The sequence below is a fragment of the Macrotis lagotis genome, chromosome X (assembly GCF_037893015.1).
Source record: "Macrotis lagotis isolate mMagLag1 chromosome X, bilby.v1.9.chrom.fasta, whole genome shotgun sequence".
Lineage (NCBI taxonomy): Eukaryota > Metazoa > Chordata > Mammalia > Peramelemorphia > Peramelidae > Macrotis > Macrotis lagotis.
Window position 1 is genome coordinate 421,240,515 of NC_133666.1, and position 5,825 is coordinate 421,246,339.

The 5,825-nt window shown below is 38.7% G+C and overlaps 1 pseudogene; it reads left to right on the top strand.

Annotated features, from left to right (window-relative positions):
• Positions 1-1,678: 1,678 nt before the first annotated feature.
• Positions 1,679-2,875, top strand: LOC141499912 (glycine amidinotransferase, mitochondrial pseudogene; annotated as a pseudogene).
• Positions 2,876-5,825: the final 2,950 nt, after the last annotated feature.

Here is a 5,825-nt window from a genome sequence, read left to right on the forward strand (position 1 = left end):
AACTCCATGTCAACTGCTTGTTTTATATTTGTGGAATTAACAACACTTTTTTTTAGGTTTGGTTTTTTTTTGCAAGGCAATGCAGTTAAGTGACTTGCCCAAGGCCACACAGCTAGGTAATTATTAAGTGTCTGAGGCTGGATTTGAACTTATGTACTCCTGACTCCAGGACCAGTGCTCTATCCACTGTACCACCTAGCTGCCCTGCAACACTTGTTTTTAAAAGATGCTAAAGATCTTCAAGCTTCCATGAAAGTCAATAATTCTTAACCTTTTTGGTATCATGGTGAAGCCAATGAACCCCCTCTCAAGTTGAAATTTTCAATTGCATAAAATAAAATATATAGATTAATGAAGGAAATCAATTATATTAAAGTAGTTATTAAAAAGGAGGAAAAAGATAAGTTCACAGACTTAGGGAGAGAAGACTATTATCATTTAATAATATGGATGAGTGAGCTCAAAGTCTGGGAAGTTTTTGTGATTCACATATATTACATAGGTGATGTCCTAGCCCAGGTAGAGGAAAAAATCATATCTTTGTCCCCTGAACTTAGTTTTATTCCATTTCTTTTTTTCCCTCCCCCATTCATTTACATGAGCAAGTAAAAGAGTATGGGAATTAGGAACCTGGAGGATTTCAGTGCAGCCTTTACATGAAGGATAACTAAGTGTAGTTTAATTACTGGAAATTAGATTGGTAGTCACATAGATTTTCTGACCCTAAACTAATGAGAGAAGTCTGACATGAACTAAGACTCATTGACCAGGAAGTATGGTTTGAATATACAGAATTAAGGCTAAGGGCACTAATTAACTGGTAGTTTTCTATCAAGGTCTTCAAAAGAGTGTGGTGCCTGAGGAAAAGACTGAGCAAAATCTATTAAAGCCTGAATCTTCAGAGAAATAGGCTGGTAGACAGAGAGATGACTTAAGACTCACAAGTGTGTTAAGAGTTTCTGTCCTTTATTCTAAAGCAAAGATTCCTAATCTTTTTGTGTTTGAATCATGTAACCCTTCTCAGAACAATATTTTTAAATGCATGAAATAAATTACATAATATTTCAAAAGAATTTAATTTCATTGAAATAAATATCTAAATATTTTCCCCATCTAAATTCAAGGATTTTATGACTCCCTGAAATTCATCCATAGATCTACAGTAAAAGAGCTGTAACTATAACTAGGAAAGTTACAATTTTTTTTTTAGGTTTTTGCAAGGCAAACGGGGTTAAGTGGCTTGCCCAAGGCCACACAGCTAGGTAATTATTAAGCATTTGAACCCAGGTACTCCTGACTCCAGGACCGGTGCTTTATCCACTGCACCACCTAGCCGCCCCAGCATTACAATTTCAATCCAAAATAGCGAAGATACACCTCATCTATTGACTCCAAAAGAAGCCATCATCTGGAAGCAGAGGAAAGTGTCGGACGCGTGTGGCCGCGTGTCCTGCGGACAGAGCCGGGCTGCCCGCCGCGGGAGACCAGAGGCTGCGGCCGGGGACATGCCGCGGGTCCGCTGCCCGCGGCGGGAGCCGGGGGGCCGAGGCGGTGCATCACATCGGGTCTCGGCTGGGGAGAGCCCTCACAGGATGGGTGCAGCAGCCTCCAGGAAGCCCCTTGCTGCTGAGGACAAGGCCACGGAGCCCGCCACGAAGGACTGCCCCGGCTCCTCCTATAACGAGTGGGACCCGCTGGAGGAGGTGATTGTAGGAAGGGCTGAAAATGCCTGCGTGCCCCCCTTCACCGTGGAAGTCAAGGCCAACACATATGAAAAGTATTGGCCGTTTTATCAGCAGCATGGAGGCCAGTACTTTCCCAAGGAGCATTTGAAAAAGGCTGTTGCTGAAATTGAAGAAATGTGCAATATTTTGAAAATGGAAGGAGTTACTGTTAAGAGACCGGATCCCATTGATTGATCTTTAAAGTACAAAACACCAGATTTTGAGTCTACAGGTTTGTATGGTGCAATGCCCAGAGACATTCTGATAGTAGTTGGAAATGAAATCATTGAAGCTCCCATGGCATGGCGCGCACGCTTCTTTGAGTATCGAGCATGCAGATCAGTTATCAAAGATTATTTCCATCGTGGGGCTAAGCGGACAACTGCTCCTAAACCCACAATGGCCAATGAGCTTTATGATCAGGATTATCCTATCTATTCCGTAGAAGACAGACACAAATTGGCTGCTCAGGGAAAATTTGTGACGACTGAATATGAGCCGTGTTTTGATGCTGCTGACTTCATTCGAGCTGGAAGAGATATTTTTGCACGGAGAAGCCAGGTAACAAATTACCTGGGCATCGAGTGGATGCGTAGGCATCTTGCTCCAGACTACAGGGTGCATATCATCTCCTTTAAAGATCCCAATCCAATGCATATTGATGCCACCTTCAATATCATTGGACTTGGGCTTGTGCTTTCCAACCCTGACCGGCAGTGTCATCAGATTGAACTTTTCAAGAAAGCAGGATGGACTATAGTTACTCCTCCAACTCCAATCAGCCCAGATGGCCACCCACTCTGGATGTCATCCAAATGGCTCTCCATGAATGTCTTAATGCTGGATGAAAAACGTTTTATGGTAGATGCCAATGAAATTCCAACTCAAAAAATGTTCGAAAAACTAGGTATTTCAACAATTAAAGTTAATATTCGTAATGCCAATTCACTGGGAGGAGGTTTCCATTGTTGGACCTGTGATGTCCGTTGGCATGGCACCCTGCAATCGTACTTTGACTAGAATTGGCCTGATGAGTGGTGGTAGCTGCTTAGATTGAAATAAGCCTAGGAAGCTTAGGTATACGCTTCATTTTACTGCTAAAATAAATGCATGAGCTAGGTATATAGTGCTTTAAGCCATCATATTCTTAACAGTCTATTCTCACTCTCTTTCCATATAAAAGAAAAAAAAAACTTAATTGCTTAGTCTTTGGGCTGACTTTTTGAAACACTTTGTGAACACTTGACAGAATGTGTTTCAAGACAAAGGTTAGCTGCTAGAATAACTTGGCCACTAATGTTTAACCATCTACCTCTGTTTAATGTTCTACCCAAAAGGCAGCTTTCAAATGATAGCCCTGAATTTAACATTCTTCTTTTTCTCTGTTAAGTAGTATTATATATATATATATATATATATATATGTCACTTTTTTTTCTAAGTAAGAAAAATACTTAAGTACTCAGATTTTAACTGGTACCAGATAATTGCCTCTTTTTTATAATGGTGTTTTGGCTAATTTTTTATTTCTTTTTTTTAAGATAAGCTAAACTATGCAAACATCAAAGGGAATTTTCCAGGAATTCTGTTAATATTCTCATCTCAACATTCAACATTAGTATTATTTGCTTCTAAAAACACTTTCATATGACTTACCTCATTTCAATTGAAATATTTTGGCCACATTTTCTGTTATTTTAAGGTTCTTACAGAAATATTCAATGTAGTAAGCTGTAATAGTAATTTCCCACTCTTAACTTCTTGGTGTACTATACACTAACTACTACATCTGCAAGTTCCCTTTCTTTGGTAAGTTAAGATTTGTTTACATAAGTGCAAATTCTTTAATGCATAGCTGAGAGATAAGAGCATTCAGTAGTTGATGCAAAAAAAAAAATCTACATACATATATATGACCTGGTTTTAATGTTGGATACTAGATATGTATTTTTTATGCTAATAAAAATTTTTGTGTTCAAAAAAAAAAGAAAAAGAAGAAGAAAAATGTCACAACTATATGCCCCAGTATTGTTGCCCCTGGAAGTGTCCAGTAGTATTTAATAAGGACCAATAGAGCACAACTGAAGAGCAAACATGCCAGCCCAACTCTCTTGTGCCCTCTGGTTTTGAAGAAGATGAGAAATTGTTTTTTAATTGATATCCTTGTTGAACCCAGTTAATGTTGGATGACATACATTTCTTTGATGAGGCATTACTGGAGCAATCTTGAAAGCATGTTATTTTACATCTCATAGTCTGTGGGAATCTGACTTTGGAGGAGAACAGAAAACACAAGAAGTACTAACATTAATCTTATATCTGGGTTTTACTGAAGCTATTTGTGTGCCATTTCAATTTAAATTTCTATTAAGTAAATTTCTACTTCATAAGAAATTTTTTCCTCTTTAAAAAATTTAGGTATTTGAAGGATGAAATAAAAATGATATTTTCCTGAACAAGAGTTTCAAAATATTAAAAGATCCTCAAACCATTGCTCAAAGCAAATTAAGATAAAGGTTTCCAGTGTGAACAGTTTTACCCTCAATCTGAATTGCCCTCACCCCATCCAAGGGACTAGCCAGAGGTGAGTTTCAGATCCCACCTTCTGATGACCAAAGCTAACCCTAAGGCTCCATTTTGGGGGGGTTGGTTCTCTACCCAGACCCCCCCCCCAACACTTGCCTATGTAATCTTTCACTTAGAGAAATATCTTTTAATATGCTTGTTAACCTAATTCTGTTTTGCTCTTAAGGCCAAAACTCTGGTAACATTTGTTCCTGATTAGGACAAACTCTGGGAATGTTAACACATTTATTTTCAACAGACCAAAACTCAGTGAGGACCCCACCTCATTTTCAAGGACAAATTTATTCCAGTCACTAAATTCAGCCTTATTTTTCAGCTCAAACAACGTATTGGTTACTGGAGCTACACCTAAAATATTCAGATTTTTACAAGCTAGAATCTAAGCCCCATGTAACTTGTATTGTAGTGGCTAGGAAAAGCAAACATATTTAGTCAAGAATTTGCTATTATGACTAATTTTTTTTACTTCTTTTCTAAATCAATTCTTATTAAAGTTATTATTTGAGTTTTACGATTTCCCCCCCCATCTTGCTTTCCTCCCCCTACCCCCCCCCCCACAGAAAGTACTCTGTCAGTCTTTACTTTGTTTCCATGTTGTACCTTGATCCAAATTGAGTGTGATGAGAGGGAAATCATATCCTTAAAGAAGAGAAGTCTAAGAGGTAACAAGATCAGACAATAAGATATCTGTTTTTTTCTAAATTAAAGGGAATAGTCCTTGAACTTTGTTCAAACTCCACAGCTCCTTATCTGGATACAGATGGCACTCTCCTTTGCAGACAGCCCAAAATTGTTCCTGATTGTTGCACTGATGGAATGAGCAAGTCCTTCAAGGTTGAACATCACTCCCATGTTGCTGTTAGGGTGTACAGTGTTTTTCTGGTTCTGCTCACCTCACTCAGCATCAGTTCATGCAAATCCCTCCAGACTTCCCTGAAATCCCATCCCTCCTGGTTTCTAATAGAACAATAGTGTTCCATGACATACATATACCACAGTTTGCTAGGCCATTCCCCAATTGAAGGACATTTACTTGATTTCCAATTCTTTGCCACCACAAACAGGGCTGCTATATATATTTTTGTACAAGTAATGTTTTTACCCTTTTTCCTCATCTCTTCAGGGTATAGACCCAGTAGTGGTATTGCTGGGTCAAAGGGTATGCACATTTTTGTTGCCCTTTGGGCATAATTCCAAATAGCTCTCCAGAAGGGTTGGATGAGTTCACAGCTCCACCAACAGTGTAATAGTGTCCCAGATTTCCCACAACCTTTCCAACAATGATCATTATCCTTCCTGGTCACATTGGCCAATCTGAGAGGTGGGAGGTGGTACCTCAGAGAAGCTTTAATTTGCATTTCTCTAATAATTAATGATTTAGAGCATTTTTTCATATGGCTATGGATTGCTTTGATCTCCTCATCTGTAAATTGCCTTTGCATATCCTTTGACCATTTGTCAATTGGGGAATGGCTTTTTGTTTTAAAAAATATGACTCAGTTCTCTGTATATTTTA